Raw genomic sequence first — 18,117 nt, 5'->3', positions numbered from 1 at the left:
TCCCCCTAGATTCAACAAACCAAGCACAAGTGCTAAGAAGAACACATAACAAGATCATATAGCACAAGCACACTATGGAGGCAATCATAAGATCATATAAGAGACTTTGGGTGAACTTTTCATACCTTTGCCTTGAGAAAACCCAAACTCACAATAAGTGCCTCCATAAAATTGATGTAGCCAATCAAGAAATAAATAGTGAAGACCAATAGGCTACGAATGATTAAGTCTTAATACAAACCGGGGGATCGGGAGATCCACAAATAGAGTAGCAAGCACACATACGAATAGAGTTCCAAATAACTAGGGAAAATATTTTATGCCAAGGCCGAAAGAACCAAAATGAAGCACCAAGCCCTTGGCATCCCCATGCAAATTCCCGTCCTAATAGATCAACTTCTCCCCCTTTGGCATCGAGACACCAAAAAGGGAGAAGAAGCATACTAACGTCCCAATGGGATCACTCGTCATCATCGTCCTCCTCCTCGTCATCCTCCTCCTCTTCATCATCGTCGTCTTCATCTTGAGCATGGCCCTTTCCATGAGGTGGCTCGGGGATGGAGTCCTCGGAACTTGACCAAATGAGCTTGGACTTCCACTCACCGGGAGGAGTGATGTTGTCCTCGGAGCCCTCGGAGACAGGAAGCTGCATGTGCCTCATCATCGCCTTTTGGCGTTGGCGAATCTTCTTGTTGTCATGATGAGCTTGATACATCCTATCTTCAAGGTCCCTCTTGAAGCAAAAGGATTTCTTGAGGCGAGCGGTGAGCTTGGCAAAGAGACCCTTGGTCTTGACGGAGTTGGGCACGTAGTCGGAGTCATCACTATCGGCTTCCTCTTCCTCCTTGTCCTTGGGAGCCCCCTTGCCGAACCTTGGAAGATCATGATTCTTGACAAGAGGACTCTTCTCCTTATGGATAGTGATGTTGGGGCGGCATTGCTCAAGAAGATCTCCACGGCTCGCTTGCGCCCACTTGAGACAAATGAGCCTCATGATGTAGGGCCCATACTGAGGAAGCTTGCGAAGAAAAGCACAGTCACGCATCCCATGACAAATGTAGTCCATGACATCCAGTTGCTTGCCGCGGCCCCTCATCTCATGAGTGCGCACAAGAAGGTTCACAAGGAACCCATGCACTTCATCATGGTTGGTGTGCTTGGGGTTGATGGTGCTGCGGTAGATGTGGTTCATGATGTCGTAGACGCGAAGGAGGTTTTTGGCACTTCCACACAACATCCTTCCGTGGATGTAGAGGTTGGCCATCTTTTCCTTGGCCATTGGCTTGGACTGTAGGTGAATCTGGAAGAAGTTGGAGTTGTAGTCATGAAGCTCATATACAATGCCTCTAGCAAATTCCTCCCACGTGACCTCCATCACATGCTCCTTAGTCATCCACTTCAAGGAGCGGAAGCCTCCTTCATCTTCAAGAAACACAACTGTGGCGTAGAATTGGCATATCACTTCCTTGGAGTAGTTGTGAGAGAACGTCATCAGAGGTGTAAGCCCTTGTTCTTCACATATCTCAAGAGCTTCTCCAAAGTACTCGAGGTTGGAGTTGAGCTTGTCCATGCTGATGGAGTATTGGGGGCAACAGTTGAATTCCTTGGCCCCATAGACTTCATTGTAGATCCTCTCCTGGTTGACATGATAGAAATAGGAATTGGGGCATTGACGAGCATTCCTTGGTAGCAAATATGGATTGGCCCCTCGTACTTCCAAGAATTGGGCTTTCTTGAGGTCTATCATTGACTTTTGAGGGCCCCTTGTACCAGCTGCTGCCTCCCTCTGACGCTTGGTGGTTCTTGTCGGAACGATCTCTTCTTGCTCGTCTTCATCTCGATGACGACGAGAGGATGGCTTGACCTTGCCGCCACCACGGGACTTAGATGTTCCTGTGAACAGCAAAGGTTTGGGAGGGAATAGGGGATAAGTTCACAAGCCATGAAATTAAAGATCAAAGAGGACACTAATAAGCAACATTGGTGAAACTAGTCAAAGCGGTAGTACCGCAATCTGACCCGGTAGTACCGCTTGGACCGGTAGTACCGCTCGTGATAGAGCGGTACTACCGCTCAAGCTCTGCACATCTAGATTGAGATTGGGGACATGGCAACGAAGTTCATAGTGTCACACAATGTTGCAAGCTAGTATCCCCGTACATGTAGAGCTTCCAAGAGGACTTTTCCACCGCAAACCCCCATCAAACCCTAGCCTATGCATCTAGGGAGTTCAACACACCCTAGAGAGAGAGATTAGGGTTCATACCGGAGGACATGGCAGAGAAGAAGATTGGGAAGCTTCTCCACGGAGAATATTTGGCCGGGGGCGGCTGGAAGAGGAGATCGAGGCCGGTCTCCTCGAGGTCTTGAGCTTGGGGGCGTCGTTGGCTTGAGGAGAGTGGGGATATGTGGTGATTTAGGATAAATCCCGACCCACCAAGTACCTCTAGTCAAAAACGCAAGCGGTAGTACCGCTCCTAGGAGCGGTAGTACCGCTTACCGGTACTTGCCCAGTACCTTGGGCGGTAGTACCGCTCTGGAGCCAAATTATGAATTTTGTCAGATTACTGCCCCTAAGCGGTAGTACCGGCCTGATATCCGGTAGTACCGGCCTCCAAAACTCAAAGACACTCTTCGTTCACGGTTAGAATCATTCGAGTGTTGTCATCAAACACACAAAACACGGGATAAGGATCTTGCTCTTACATCCTCAAATGACAAGATTAGGAGTGGCATCAACCGCAAGCTCCTTGATCAAGTCAATGACATTGACTCCGCTAAAGAGTTGTGGGATCGGATCGTAGTACTCCAAGAGGGAACCGATTTGATCCAATCAGCTCTTGACGAGTCCGCAAAGCAAGAGGCCACTATGTTCATGATTAAAGAAGGAGAATACGTGGCCGATGCCTATGCAAGGCTTGGTGCTCTTAGAGTGAAGGTCAAGGGTCTTGGAGTTGAGAAATACAATGACGACTTTGAGATGAATGAAGCATTCATAAAGTCCAAGGTCATTGCCATGATTGCAGTCAAGAAAGAAGACACCAACCTTGCACTCAACTTGCAAATCATTACCAAGAGTGCAGATCTGAACGCCGATGATCTAGTCTCCTATGTGGCGGCCAATGAGAACATGGCCAAGTCAGGAAAAAGGCTCATGGCAATGAACCGTGTTGATGAAGCCTCACACAACCATGAAGCCTCACACAACCTTGCCCTCAAAGCTAGAGCTGACCATGGAAGAGAAGAATTCTATGAAATTGAAGAAGATGAAGAGATGGCTTCAACTAGTGACATTGCTACCGACTTTGCTTTCTTTGCCAAGAAGTACAAGGCAAAGTTTCCAATGCTCCTCAATGAGAAGAAGAAGAGAACCTGCTACAACTGTGATGAAGATAGCCACTTTGCAAATGAGTGCCCTTATGATAAAATGGTAGACAAGCCAAAGTTTGTCAAAGGGGTTAAACCAAGATTGAAGCCAAACCCAATCAACGATCGATACAAGAAGAACAAGGGAAGAGCCTTTGTTGGGGCCGAGTTCATGTCCGATGAATAAGAGGAAGATGAGGAGAGAGAGGCCGGAGTGGCCGGTTTGGCTTTCTCCAAGCTCGGGTGTAACACCCCAAAATTTCAAAACAAAGAAAACTCCATTTCCCTATATCGAAAATTTTGGAGCCAACAATTTTTTTGAATTGTATTACCCTATGTGCATAATGTGCATGCATGTATGTCGTGATCCTTGCCATGTTTGTTTGTTTAAAGTGTTGAGCATGTTTGCTAAACCCTGAACCCTACCCTTTTCAAAACCAAAAGAGGAACAAAGAAAAGAAAACCAAATAGAAATAGAACCACATATGAGCCTATGGCCATAATTGCAAATCTTGGCCTATGCCATGATCTACCTTGTTTCAATTATATTAAACACTCAATAAACTCAAAAAAATCCATTTTGGTCAAAGAAAATCAAAACAAAGGAAAAGAAAATGAAAAATCCAAGTCACATATGATAATGGTCATATGTGACAATTTTAACATGTTACCCACTTTGGACCCCTGTGGTTATTTATTTCTAAACCAAACTTTCTCAACTCTTTGCTCCTCATCCAAGAGCACATCAAAGTGAACCAAATGGTGTTGACCAAACTTGCAGAAGTATTTTCAAATTCTTATAAATTGCAACCAAAGTGGCAACTTTGAATCAGACTTAAGATCAACTCAAATTTGATTTTTACCAAACCTACCCCATTTTGCAAACCAATGCCACCAAGGTGTGCCAAACATTATTAGAGTAACACCCATAAAATATTTTGCCAAAATTCAAATTCAAATTTAATTTGGCCATTTCATCAAACACCTTGTGTGCACTATTTAGCAAATTTGACACACACTAAAACCTAGTGGATTTTAGCATGCACTTGGATGCTCTGGTCATCCACAGTATCCCTGCACCTCTCCTTGACCTCACCATGCCATTTCACCACTGTACATGAGAGAAAAATGACCAATGCAATGCCATGTCAACCATCATGCCAACCACCATGCCACTCTCTTCTTCTCTCTTCCCTGGCTCACATCACCATGTCAAATAGGTTGACCTCACTCCACTGACCCTGCTGGTACAAGCCATCGACCAAGGAGAGTGCAGCAAAGCCCTGGCCAGGATGTTCCCAGTGACGCCCAGGAACGCCAGCATGCGCACGAACACGACACGGGCACGCCCGAGCGTCAACTCGCCTCGTCGCGGCTGACCTCCCCTTGACCTCTCCTTTCACCCACCCACTCGCCAGGACACTAGGAAGCTCCCAGACATGCTCACCTGCCCGCGTGTGCCATGTAGCCATCGTCCTAGTCGGCGTTCTCCGCCACGGTACTGCGAGGACATTGACGTCGCCCGCATGCTCCCGTCCACCTCCTGCTGCGCCATGATGCTCGCAAGGACCGCCAGGCGATGCTGACCAGTCCTAGCACCTCGCCCACGCCTTTGAGCTGATGTAGCACCGTCGCCACCATCGCCATGCATGTGCCCCGCAGCACCTCATCGCCCTATAAATAGAGGCCTCCCCTGCACCAATTCTTCACACCAACACCTTCCTCTCCTCTCACTGACCCTTCTCAAGCACTCCCCCGTCCCAATTCCACCCACAGAGAGCCAATCGACCGCCGGAGCCCGCCGGAGCCGTCGCAGACGAAGCCGATGATTCCGTCCACCCCTGGAGCTGCCGTGACCACCGTTGGCTTCCTCATCGTCCGCAACGTCTAGCGCCGCTAACCCCAACCATCGCTGGCCACTGGTGAGCCCTCCGACCCCCTAGCGCCGCCGCAGCCAGGGTTTGCTCTCTTATCGACGACGACCCTCCACCGTGCGATCTTGTTCTAATCCTACGGTCGTTGTGCGCGTACCGCTTCGGGCTGCTTAAGACACGCTGACAGTGGGACCCCTTGTCAGGCGGCCCGCGTGTGCGAGACGCACTGCTGGGCCGGCCTTCTTTTCTTTTTCTCTTTGGCCCGTTAACTTCCTGCGTAGCCCACTAATTCAAATTTGATTTAATTCATTTAAACTAGATTCAATACTGATGCCAAGTTCAAAATTAAATAGAGAAATATCTACTGAGCCAAAATTTATGAATTTAATGTTGTTGGAAAGCTTATGAAATTATCTAGCCAACTACACTTGTATCAACCCTAGATTTATTATAGAACAATTGCAATGAAAATAACAAGGCAGTACCTTTTCAAAATTCAAACATTTATTAAAAATCAACCATAATGAATTTTGAGTTGATTCCAACTCTCAAAAATCACATTCCATATTGTCTTTCTAAATATGCAAGAATATGACATGGTTGCTTCATGTGATCATGGGCTAGATTCAATAATGGCTATGTAGTCATTTTTAGCCCATTTAAATTATTTCAAATCTATGAGGTATAGCCTCCCTTTTAAATCACTTTTCTAAGTAATCCAATGTGAGGTGATGATATTAGTCTTCATGACCCCATAGGTTATTACTTGAGAAGATTAAATCATTTCCAAAGTAGTATTTAAATTGTATGAGATGTTGTATCTCATTTAAATCATATTCCCGAATGGGTAAATATATATGAAGTGGTGACTTTGGTCAACATGATCTCATACTTTATTATTTGAGGAAATTAAATCTTAGTAATGTTCTATGAGAAGAAATTACTTTCAAAGGAAATAATGGGAAACCCTAGTAGGTATTAAAACTTAGTATATTTCAATGAGAGGAAATTAGTTTCGTAACACTAAATAGAGAAAACCCTATTGTGATGATGATAGATCATCATATGTGAGCCATTATGGCTAACTAGTCTACTTAAGTGTTGTTTGGTGATTGTTACCTCGTATTCGTTTATAGACGCTAGTACCGAAGGCTACGAGGAGGAGGAGGTCTTCTACGAAGAAGAGGAGGAACACTTTGATCACTACACCAACCAAGGCAAGCTATACTAATGCCAAGTTACTAGTGCAGGATACCATGGCACTAGTATTGTTGTTTAAAGTTTTTTTTTTGGAGCAACCGGCAGGAGCACTGCCTTTTCATTAAGAAGAGGGAAATTTGGTCAGTTTATAAGGGAAACTGACCGAAACCCGTACAACCCAAACACCACACACCGGCCCCGAGGCCGCGCACCACACGAGCCGACAACACTCCCGCCCTAGCAAGAGGCATCACTCAAAGAAAGCTCCCGGAGCCGCCGCTCCGACGTCCACACCGGTCCCGAGACCGCGCACACTGGCGAGAACTGAAAAACAACCGAAACACAACACACCGGCCCCGAGGCCGCGCACGCTATGAGCGACCGACACTTCAGCCCAAGCAAGAAGGGACGACACTCAAAGACACAAGAGATTCGGAGCCGCCGCTCCGACGTCCACGCCGGTCCCGAGACCGCGCACCCGCCTAGCCGGCAAAGCAGCTGCCACGCAAAGCAAACCAAAACTTGCCTAGCGGAGTACCAGACCTCCAAGACATCGCCCCCAAGGGGGAGACGACGAAGACGCCGCCGATGCCCGCCCTAGCGAAAGCCAAAGCTTAGGTTTTCACCCGGAGACTCTGAAACTTCACACGACGAGGGAGGTGAAGGAGCTCCTCGACAATGCCTCCATCGAGGGTAACGACGTCCGAGGACGCCGACATCGCCGGCACCAACCGAAGTGGATGCAGTGCTTTCGCGCGGAGTTCACCTAAACCCAAGTCCGTTGAAGCCTATCCACAAAGGCGAAGAAGATGTGCCCACGTCGCAGCTCACCATCGCCGCCACACGAAACCAACCGTGCCAGAATGCCACGGTGCTCCAGGACAAGCCCAACGGCCGCCCACGCAGTTGTTCCCTGCCGCCCGCACGGCCAGGGCAGAGAAGCAGAGACCTCCAAGTCCCGGAGCCGCCGCTCCGGCCTTCACGCGCAGCAGCAGAGCGACCACCTCATATCGACTCGCCACCCGCCGCGGGGCGCCGGAGAGCGCCCCGACCACCCGAAGAGCGGCGCTGCCGCGCCGCCGTACAAAGGCCATGGCACACCTCCACCATGGCTGCAGGTGCCAGCGATGGCAACCTGCCACACACGCAGTGGCCCACCAAAGCCGCCAGGTCGCCAACGAATCTGTGGCAGCTACCACACGACCACCGTATCGAGGCATCCACGAGATCCATCGACCTCCACGCAACCTCTGCGTCGAGGCACCACCCGGCTGCCGCCCACCAACGCCACCGCATTCCCGGGGCCGCCGCCCCGGCCTTCTAGCCGCCGTCACCCGCGCCTAGACCCAGAAACGTGGTGGTAGAGGACCACCAAGGGCCAAGGCCGCCGCCGGCAGCCGCATGCCGGCGAGTAGACGCCGCATTCGCCAGCGTCGAAGACTCCCGCCGGCCGACCGGGAACGGCCAACTGAGACGCCGGACGACCCCCCGCCGACAGGCGCACAGACGCCTGGGGACGGCGCCGGCCGTGGCGCTGCCCACGCAGCCGCCAGGACCAGGCGCAGAAGAATAAAAATCCGGGGCCGCCGCCCGACGCACGCTGCCGGATCGAGCCCGGACAGGCCCAGATCTAGCCCACAGGCCGAGCTCGAAGCAGCCGTCGGCAGCGCCGGCCGCCGCACGCCGCTGCGCTAGATCGACGCCTCCACCTTGCTGCAGAGCAGCCGCGACGCGCCCCGGAGCCGCCGCCCGGCCTCCCCACCCTCGCCGGCAACGCCCCACACGGGCCGGCGACCGCCAACAGAGAGACCCCCACGCCCTTTGGAGATGGGGCCGCCGCCACCGCGGCAGGGGCCAGCGGCAGCGGCGGAAGCGGCGGCCGAACGGTAGTCTACTGGCGGCGCGCGATGTTTCCGCCCCCGGCGTCGCCTGGGGAGCGACGCGAGGAGCGCCTGGGTGGGGCGGGCCGCTGAAGCAGGTTATGGATCGTTGTTTAAAGTTTTATCTTTACAAGTCCCAGTTTTTATCTTACAAGCTTTTACTATTGATTACCAAGGCTTAATTATTGTAGTTCATTTGTGTCTAATGGTAGAGTACCAAAAGAGAGTCAAACTTAGCTTAGAAGAGCTAAAACGTAGTTAGCACCCCTCATGATTAGTTGCTAGTGCTAAACTAAAATTGACTACTCTAGATGAGAACTTGTGAATCAAATGATTTTGAAAACCTTGGAATGATGATTCATTCTATTGAAAGTTTCGAAGGTGAATGTGACTTTTGAATCACATGGTGAATTTGACAAAAACTAATGGTTGGGTTCGGATGTGACACCATTCCAATTTTTAAGTACCCCCCACAATACCTGAATCTGGGTAGGGCTTAACTGGAAATGATGTAGCCCCGCCTATCGTCGACGCCACACCATGGCCAAGGAGTCCCCCAAGTGGACCAACAACACCAACCCCCACCATATATGATGTAGCCCCGCCTATCGTCGACGCCACATCATGGCCAAGGAGTCCCCCAAGTGGACCAACAACACAAACCCCCGCCATATATGTCAAGGTGAACTCTTTCCTCTCTATGGTCGACCTCAACACCAACTTGAATGGTATGCTACTTCATGCCTATCATCATTGTGTCTATAGGTGCCGACATCGACAAGGACCAAGAGAGAAGGAACTCCCATGGTGCAAGGAAGAGAGAAGAAGACGAAGGAAAGAAGAGAAGAAGGAAGAGGAAGAAGAGGCGGGAGGAAGAGGCCCAGCCTGGCCGGTCCAGGACCCGGTCAGACCGGACCCACAACCGGGCCATCCGGTCCCAGGCCCGGTCAACCGGACGCTCAACCGGATTCCCTGCATCGTACCGGAAGGCAACCGGAAACTTCGCAAGATCCCGGTTGGCGCCCGGTCGATCGGACCCAGGACCGGACCACCCGGTCACAGGCCCGGTCAGACCGGCCCCAAACCGGATTGCACGGGTTTGACTCGACCGGAACGGCCCGAGTCGGTCCACCACTTACCTGTTCGACCCAAGCTGCCTTGTATGCCTATATAAGCACCTAGGTCACCCGCTTAGCTCTTTAGACAAGATTTAGGCTTAGACATGAAGTTGAGCTTTGTCTCCCTAGGGTTTCATCCCCTTTGTATCAAGGCTACCCATGTTGGATGATTGGATTTGGTGTGTGAGATTCTAGTGTTACCCACTCTCTCTCCCACTCCTAGATTCATCTCCCTCACCAATCTCTCCGCTCGGAATTCTACCGCGAGTCTCTTCCGGGTTGATTCGATTGGCGTGGTCCATCGAGCCACGGGGTAAGTATCGATTGTATCGGGTTGGTGTGCATGCGTGAGTTCATCGTGTTCTTCGTGTTCATCGTGTTCTTCGCGCTCTCCCTCTCTCCCTCCTTTGGATTTCGGGTCAACCGCAAGATCGGGCCACACACGGGGTCTTAGACCTCATCATATGGTATCAGCAGCCTTTGGTTTCCGCGGATTTGACCCCCCACCCATCCAATTTCGCCCCAAAAAATAGCCCTAATTTGCCTTTTGACCGATCTGTGATTTGGTTGCGTTTTGAGTGGTTTTGGTCCATGGATTTGGTGTTGGAGTGCTTGATCTACTATCTCCCCAACTTTTAGCCCCCAATTCCATCATTTCCCTTCGTTTTGGTCGATTTGGCTTGATTTCGCTCAAGAACAGGAGAGAGAAAAACTGTGCCCCGCGAAATCCGGTCGACCGGGCGCCAACCGGGCCAGTGACCGGACAGCCTGGCGCCAGGGCCGGTCAACCGGGCGCCAGACCGGGTGCCAACCGGGCGCAAACCGGGCGCCAACCGGGCCAGAACCCGGTCAACCGGGCTGTAGACCGGGCAGGCCGGTCCAGGGCCTGGTCAACCGAGCGCCAACCGGGCGCCACCTCCACCACCACCTCCGCCAACCACCGCCACCCTCTCCGCCGCCGGCAAGCACCGCCACCCTCCCCAAACCACCGGAAAACATCACCGCGGCCCCATAACCTCCGCCGCAACCGCAAGGGCATCGACACCACCCACCACCGGCTTACCACCGCCACCACCGCCAAGCTACTTTGACCCTTTTCTTCCGCTAACTTGTGTTTGCTTGTTCCGGTTTGAGTGCCTTGTTTGTACAACTAATCCGCAGCTACGAAGCAAGCGACGACATCCTCGGCACCCCGGACTTGCAACCGTACTCTTGACACCCCCACCTTCATCGCAAGTTGTGTGTTCATCACCACCTAACATCTTAGGTATAACTTGCATTTCCCTTGTAACCCCTCTTCTTTTGCGATCTATCCTATCGAGCATTGCTTATTGAGTGTTGCGAGACATTGCACGTGGCCCCGATTGTGAGGTGTGTGTGTAGTGTGGAGTCAAGCTTCTAAGCAAAACTCGTGTGGCAAGATAGCAAGAGCGAGCTAACGCTAACATAGTGTGAAAAAGAAAGAAAAGCACAAAAAGAGTGCAAGTGCCATCATACATACAAAAGTGTACAAAGTGTCACCACATATACAAAAGAGTGTCAAGTGCCACCATATACAAAAGAGAAAAAAGCTTTTAAGCAAAAGAGAGATAAGAGAAGAGAGGCCGCGTGTGAATCTTGTTGTCTCCTCGTTTGCAACCAAAGCTTTGATCTCTTCTTGTGTTAGTGTGACACCGAGCACCCTTGCTTAAGGGCTTCATACACTTTTCCGCTCATTCCTTGGTCGCACTAACCCCGTTCATCTCGTGTGTGTGTTCCATATCTTTTCCGTGTTTATAGTGATCATCGCTTTGACATTTGAATTTTTGGATTTCACCCACTCTTGACAACATACTCGATCTTGGATTTGTCTTTTGGCTTTCCACAACACTCGCCTAACACCATATTTGCTAGCTTTTGCGTGTGGTTTTGCGTGTGTCCCCGATACACTTGATCTTGCTTTTGACTTGGTGGATCGCCTCAATACTATCTTACCTTGGTAAGAGTGCGAGGTAGTGTTCTTCCACTAACATACACCATATAGATATTGTCGTGCTAACATGTATAGCGACGAAGAACATACGGAGGAGTACACGGAGCACTTCGAGGAGGATACCTCTTCAAGCACCGCGGATGTGGAGGAACATGTGGAGCTCGACACCGACTATGGCTCCGCGAGCATCACCGACATGACCGACATCGAGGAGCTCTACATCGACAATGGCTCCTCAAGCATGGACGACATGGTGGAGCACCACCTTGAGGACGACTTCGACGAGCTCTACATCGACAATGGCTCACGAAGCATGGACAACATGGTGGAGCAACACCACGAGTACGACATCGACGACATGGTGGAGCAACGCCACGCCTTCGACATCGACGACATGGTGGAGCAACGCCACGCCTACGATATCGACACCATGGCGGAGCTTCACCTCGACTCCACCTTGAGCAACGCCTACTTGGCCAATGGAGCTACATATGAGGATAGAGGACCTCCACGATGGCACCATCATATGGATCATCAAGAGCGTCCTCATCATGATCGTCATCGACACTCGTCTCCGAGCTCCACAAGGCGCCACCATGAGAGTGCTTATGCACAAGATCGTCGACTTCAAGTACACCATATGGAGCATCAAGAGCGTCCCCATCATGAGCGTCATCGACACTCTTCTCCAAGCTCCACAAGGCGCCACAAGCAACATGCCAAGTCGCATGAGCCATCATCTAGGCATGGCAAGGACCGTCATCGACATACGTCACCACATGAGCTTCGCCGCCACAAGCCACTTCATGATCGCCATCGACCAACATCTTCCACGAGTCTTCGACGACACCACTCAAGCCATGGTGATGATGCACGAAGACGAGAGCCTCGAAATGAAGGCGACAAACACCATGATAGGGTGCCTACCACTCTGAGGATGGCAAGTGCACATCGCGCATACCTTCCTCATAAGACGACTTCCACCTCTTGTGCCACCACCACAATGGCCTCTACCTCGTCACGTGCCTATGGACTCTGATGCTACAAGTGCAAGCAACAAGGCCACCCTCCACGGGAATGTCCCAATCTCCTATGTGAGGTGTGCAAGGCCAAGGGTCACGTGGCATGGCAATGCACAACGCCAAGTGCCAAGACGCTCTACTTCGACAAGCTACAAGCACAAGTCCCCAAGATGCCTATTGCGCCAACACTTCAAGATGAAGATCGCCAAGGTGAACTCAAGGGTGACATTGAGACGAGCCTAGCTCTCATCAACACTACGGTGCCACCGCTTGAGGATGACTTGGGAGGCGATGGAGTTGAGCATGGTGACCATGGGATTCTCCCTTCACCTATGGAGGCGCATGGAGTTGAGATGGTTGAGCATGGGAATTTCCCTTCAACCAAGGAGGCGCATGGAGATGAGAAAGTCGAGCCTACTCCTATATGCTTCATTGATGAGTTGGTACCAATCCCATGTGAGCATGAGAGCCACTTAGCCCACTTGAGTGAGAGTGATAGTGAGTTGAGTGACTTCCACCCCATATGTGAGTTTGAGTGCTTCCGTTTGGAGGACATGAGTGATACACTAAGTGAGTTGAGAGAGGTAGATGATAGGTCCATGGAGGACATCGCATTTGCTAACACATTCACCTCTCCCTCGTTTGTGTCTTCTTATGTTGCACTAGGTTCCACGGAGGACGAGTTCCCGCTCATGGAGACGATGTACATGGTGCATGAAGATGATGATATCTCACCATGCTTGCTCCAAGATGGACATATCGACCACATGGATCCTCCTACTTCCACAACACCTACCTCAAATGAGTCGGCCTACAAAGGTAACAACATAGGTGTTGATGATGCCATGATCCCACTAGTGGACATGATGCCTTATGAGTGCATGCATGATCTTGATGATACATTTGCTACGTCACATGCTACTTTCACTTTTCCATGTGATGCTTTGCTTGATAACATTGTTGATCATGTGAAATTGCTTGCTTGTGATACCATGAACATGCCATGCTACGAGAGTTTCACGTTTTCCCCGCTTGCTTGCCATGATAATGATTATGATAATGCTTGTGTTGTGACACCCTTGATGAACACTAGCTCTTTCCATAGGGTTGTCGACAACAATGATAACATGTTCCGCATGCTTTGCCCCAAATGTTTACACCATTCCATGATCCTTGCATCCAAGATTGTGAACAATTGCCCTTTCTTATGCTTGGTATGCAAGAATGCTTATTTCGTTGTCCATGAGATGGCCCCCATAGCCTTCTCAATCTTTGATGATCATGAAGTACCACATGCCATGAACGCACCTTCTTGCCATATGCACCATCGCCATGCATTTCATACTATCTTGATTGACACTAATGGTGATGTGCACAAGTCATGGAACATCATGATGGATGATGTGTTCCTTTACCATGCACACACGCTTTTTGTTCTCTCTATGGTGTGTATAGGTACCCGAATGACAACTTCCACCGCTACGGAGCATGAGCTCACGAAACGCGCAATTGAGAGCTACCCCAACACGGACGAGATACATGATCCAACCCATGGGATTCACGCCAAAGGGTATGTTCCCAAACGCCTTCGCCCTCGTGTGTTTCCGGCTTGTCTTGTCGAGCTTCCGGTTTGGACCAATGCCTCGTCACCTCTTTTGCCTCTTATGCAACATATCTTGACACATCTTGTTGGCACAATGGTTGTTGTATGTCTTGATGCTTTCATCATACACTTCGAGAATCTCAAGGACCATGTCATACATGTGAGAGACACCTTATGCATCTTGTGCCACATGTCACTCATAAAGTTGCTCTTCATTGGATTTCTCATTTCACCTTTGGCAATTGAAATGGATTCTTTGACACTTGAGGATACCCATACTTGGCTCACGCCAACCATACTTTCCCAAGCTAGAAGTTTCCATCTCTTTGCCATTGCACATAACAATTTTGCCGCCGATACTTGCCTTTTGATTGTTCCATTTGTGTGGGACAATGCTACACATAACATTTTTGACACTTTACAAACCAAACATTTACATGCACAAACTTTTGCCCCACCAAATTTTGAATACATGGACACTCTTTTGGTTCCCATTTTTGCCAAATGCCTCTTGGAGAAACGACTTGATGCTTCGTATTGGATTGAGAGCCTCTTGTTCGCCGATCACCAAATTGGCCTCCACAAGCTTTCCATTCGCAAGTTGTTTTTCCCCAAGCTCTTCTTCGACCGCGACTTTATCCCTCTACCACAACATGGGACACCCGTCATGGACTACACCATCGGTGAGGAGGAACAAGAGTCGAGGACGACTCTTCCCCAAGGGGGGGGGGAGATGATGTAGCCCCGCCTATCGTCGACGCCACACCATGGCCAAGGAGTCCCCCAAGTGGACCAACAACACCAACCCCCACCATATATGATGTAGCCCCGCCTATCGTCGACGCCACATCATGGCCAAGGAGTCCCCCAAGTGGACCAACAACACAAACCCCCGCCATATATGTCAAGGTGAACTCTTTCCTCTCTATGGTCGACCTCAACACCAACTTGAATGGTATGCTACTTCATGCCTATCATCATTGTGTCTATAGGTGCCGACATCGACAAGGACCAAGAGAGAAGGAACTCCCATGGTGCAAGGAAGAGAGAAGAAGACGAAGGAAAGAAGATAAGAAGGAAGAGGAAGAAGAGGCGGGAGGAAGAGGCCCAGCCTGGCCGGTCCAGGACCCGGTCAGACCGGACCCACAACCGGGCCATCCGGTCCCAGGCCCGGTCAACCGGACGCTCAACCGGATTCCCTGCATCGTACCGGAAGGCAACCGGAAACTTCGCAAGATCCCGGTTGGCGCCCGGTCGACCGGACCCAGGACCGGACCACCCGGTCACAGGCCCGGTCAGACCGGCCCCAAACCGGATTGCACGGGTTCGACTCGACCGGAACGGCCCGAGTCGGTCCACCACTTACCTGTTCGACCCAAGCTGCCTTGTATGCCTATATAAGCACCTAGGTCACCCCCTTAGCTCTTTAGACAAGATTTAGGCTTAGACATGAAGTTGAGCTTTGTCTCCCTAGGGTTTCATCCCCTTTGTATCAAGGCTACCCATGTTGGATGATTGGATTTGGTGTGTGAGATTCTAGTGTTACCCACTCTCTCTCCCACTCCTAGATTCATCTCCCTCACCAATCTCTCCGCTCGGAATTCTACCGCGAGTCTCTTCCGGGTTGATTCTATTGGCGTGGTCCATCGAGCCACGGGGTAAGTATCGATTGTATCGGGTTGGTGTGCGTGCGTGAGTTCATCGTGTTCTTCGTGTTCATCGTGTTCTTCGCGCTCTCCCTCTCTCCCTCCTTTGGATTTCGGGTCAACCGCAAGATCGGGCCACACACGGGGTCTTAGACCTCATCAGGAAACTTATGTATTTTAGTATGGGTTCCCTCTGAACAAGCGTCATAGGGGTTATGCCGAGGCTGCCTCCGTGAAAAGTGAAATGACGTGAAATGAGGTGAATGTCCGACCCAATCCCTTTGCAGTTCCCAGGATGGCGGTTTGCCATGGCTGGGAGGCCAAACTCATTGGGGGAGGTGCATGTACTAGGGTATGTAATTGAAAGGTTATGATTGGTAATCCGCACACTGAGTGTGATAAATCAGGGTCAGTTACCCCTGACGGATTATTGCAAATACTGTGGCACAAGTGTACGACCTCTGCAGAGTGTTAAACTATTCGAATAGCCGCGCCCGCGGTCATGGACAGTTGGAAAGGCCATATTGTTCCGTCATCAAAACTTTTCAAAATGTGACTGGTGACTTGTGACTTGAACTTGAAATGTGATTTTGACTTGAATCACAACAGAGTTGTAGGAATGACACTAATGTTCCCACTTGAGTATTTTAGGTAAATCAAGGAGTCTTTGCTATAAAGCGTTTATGAAATAAAATTGGCTTTGTGCAAGTGAACCTAGAAGCTTGGAATACCTAGTAGAGCTATTAGTACTTCCATTAGTATTAGTTTGCGAGTACTTTAAAGTACTCATGGCTTTTTCCCTGGCTATTCAAATGGCCAGACTATGAAGAGGAGCCCCAGTACCAGGGAGATGGACAGCAGGACGTCTATGATAACTAGGATCACCTCCTGACGTCAAGCGTTGCCTGTGGAACAGATGTATCGCTACTACGTTTCTTCCGCTATGTGTTATGTAATTGATTCTTAGATCAATTGTTGTATTAAGACTGGATCATGTGATCCTTTGATGTAAGACTATTATGGTTTGTAATGAATGATGTTCTGTGATATCAATCTATTATGTCTCGCAAAAACAATATTCCTGGGATTGCGGTGTATGGCATAATAGGCATCTGTATTTAAAAATCTGGGTGTTGACAAGTTGGTATCAGAGCCATTATTTGACCTTAGGAGACCCTACTTAGAATGGACGTCAGAAAAACTTAGTTTCAAAACAAATGAAGTGAATATTTATGAAAACTTATTCTCACTCTTAGCCTTGAGATCTTTTCATAAAGAGAAATCCATGCTCTACTTTTCCTTGTAATTCTACATAAAAATTTGCACACTGGATCACTTCTTTAACTTACTCATCCTAATTGTTCACAGATGGAGTACCACTATGAGTTCTATCAGCTTGGCCACGGAGGAGACCTAGTTCGAGAAGGATTTGGAGCAACTAGTTGAATATTTAGGACGCCCGTATCCCGAGTTCTTTGGAAGTTACTGCAGATCTGAGATGAAAGCTGGGAGCCCCAATTTGGGAAATCATATGGTTTTTTGTAAGGGGAAACACTTGGAAGGAAGGGATAGCCAAAGCCATGCAAGAAGCGCTTGCCCGTCTGTGTGGACAGAATGTGAACAAGACCCAGAACACTCGCTTCATTTACTACTCAAGACATGACCCCATGTGAAGGCCAATAACCATGCCACTGCACCCGGAGATGAACCACTATGTTACATACCTGGGCTTCATGCTGTGCAAGACCCGCAAGGAGTTGGACAACGCCCGCGCCTTTCGCCAAGCACATTACCCATGAAGACGAATAACCCACCAGTTTGGATGAAGAGTAGTATCACTAGAGCACTTACGTAGATGTGAGTTTGTATCTATCCCACTTGTATCGTAGAACGAGGAAATGGTTCTTAAAACCATTGGTGTGTTAGTTTGTAATGTGTGTTCTTTGGAATGAATGAAAAAAATGTTGTTGGTTTATACCACCTCAGCACTACTCAAGTTTTGAAACTTTTAAGCTTTACCCAAACAAACCATAGAAAATTCCCTCTTATCTTATGATCTACCTCAATGTTAAGATGGCCCCTCCAACCCGCAGCACCAACCAAGATGCGATGCTGCAGATGCTACAAATGATGATGGCAGATAGAGAAGTTGAAAGAGCTGAGCGACAAGCCAACCTTGCTGCACTACAGCAGATAGCCCAGAAGAACCAAGGACATGGACATAATGATCATCCTGGATCAAAGTTGAAGAACTTCTAGAATACTAATCCCCCCATGTTCAGCAAGACTGAAGAGCCACTAGATGCAGATGACTGGCTCCAATCAATGGAGAACAACCTGAAAGTTGCCGGAGTTGAAGCTGCTGAGAAGGTGTTGTTTGCCACCCACTACTTGTCAGGACCTGCCAGAGCCTGGTGGAACAGTGCCCGTGCAATG

Source organism: Lolium perenne, chromosome 6, assembly GCF_019359855.2.
Source record: "Lolium perenne isolate Kyuss_39 chromosome 6, Kyuss_2.0, whole genome shotgun sequence".
In the NCBI taxonomy this organism is placed as follows: Eukaryota; Viridiplantae; Streptophyta; class Magnoliopsida; order Poales; family Poaceae; genus Lolium; species Lolium perenne.
Note: the sequence above shows the minus strand (reverse complement) of the source record.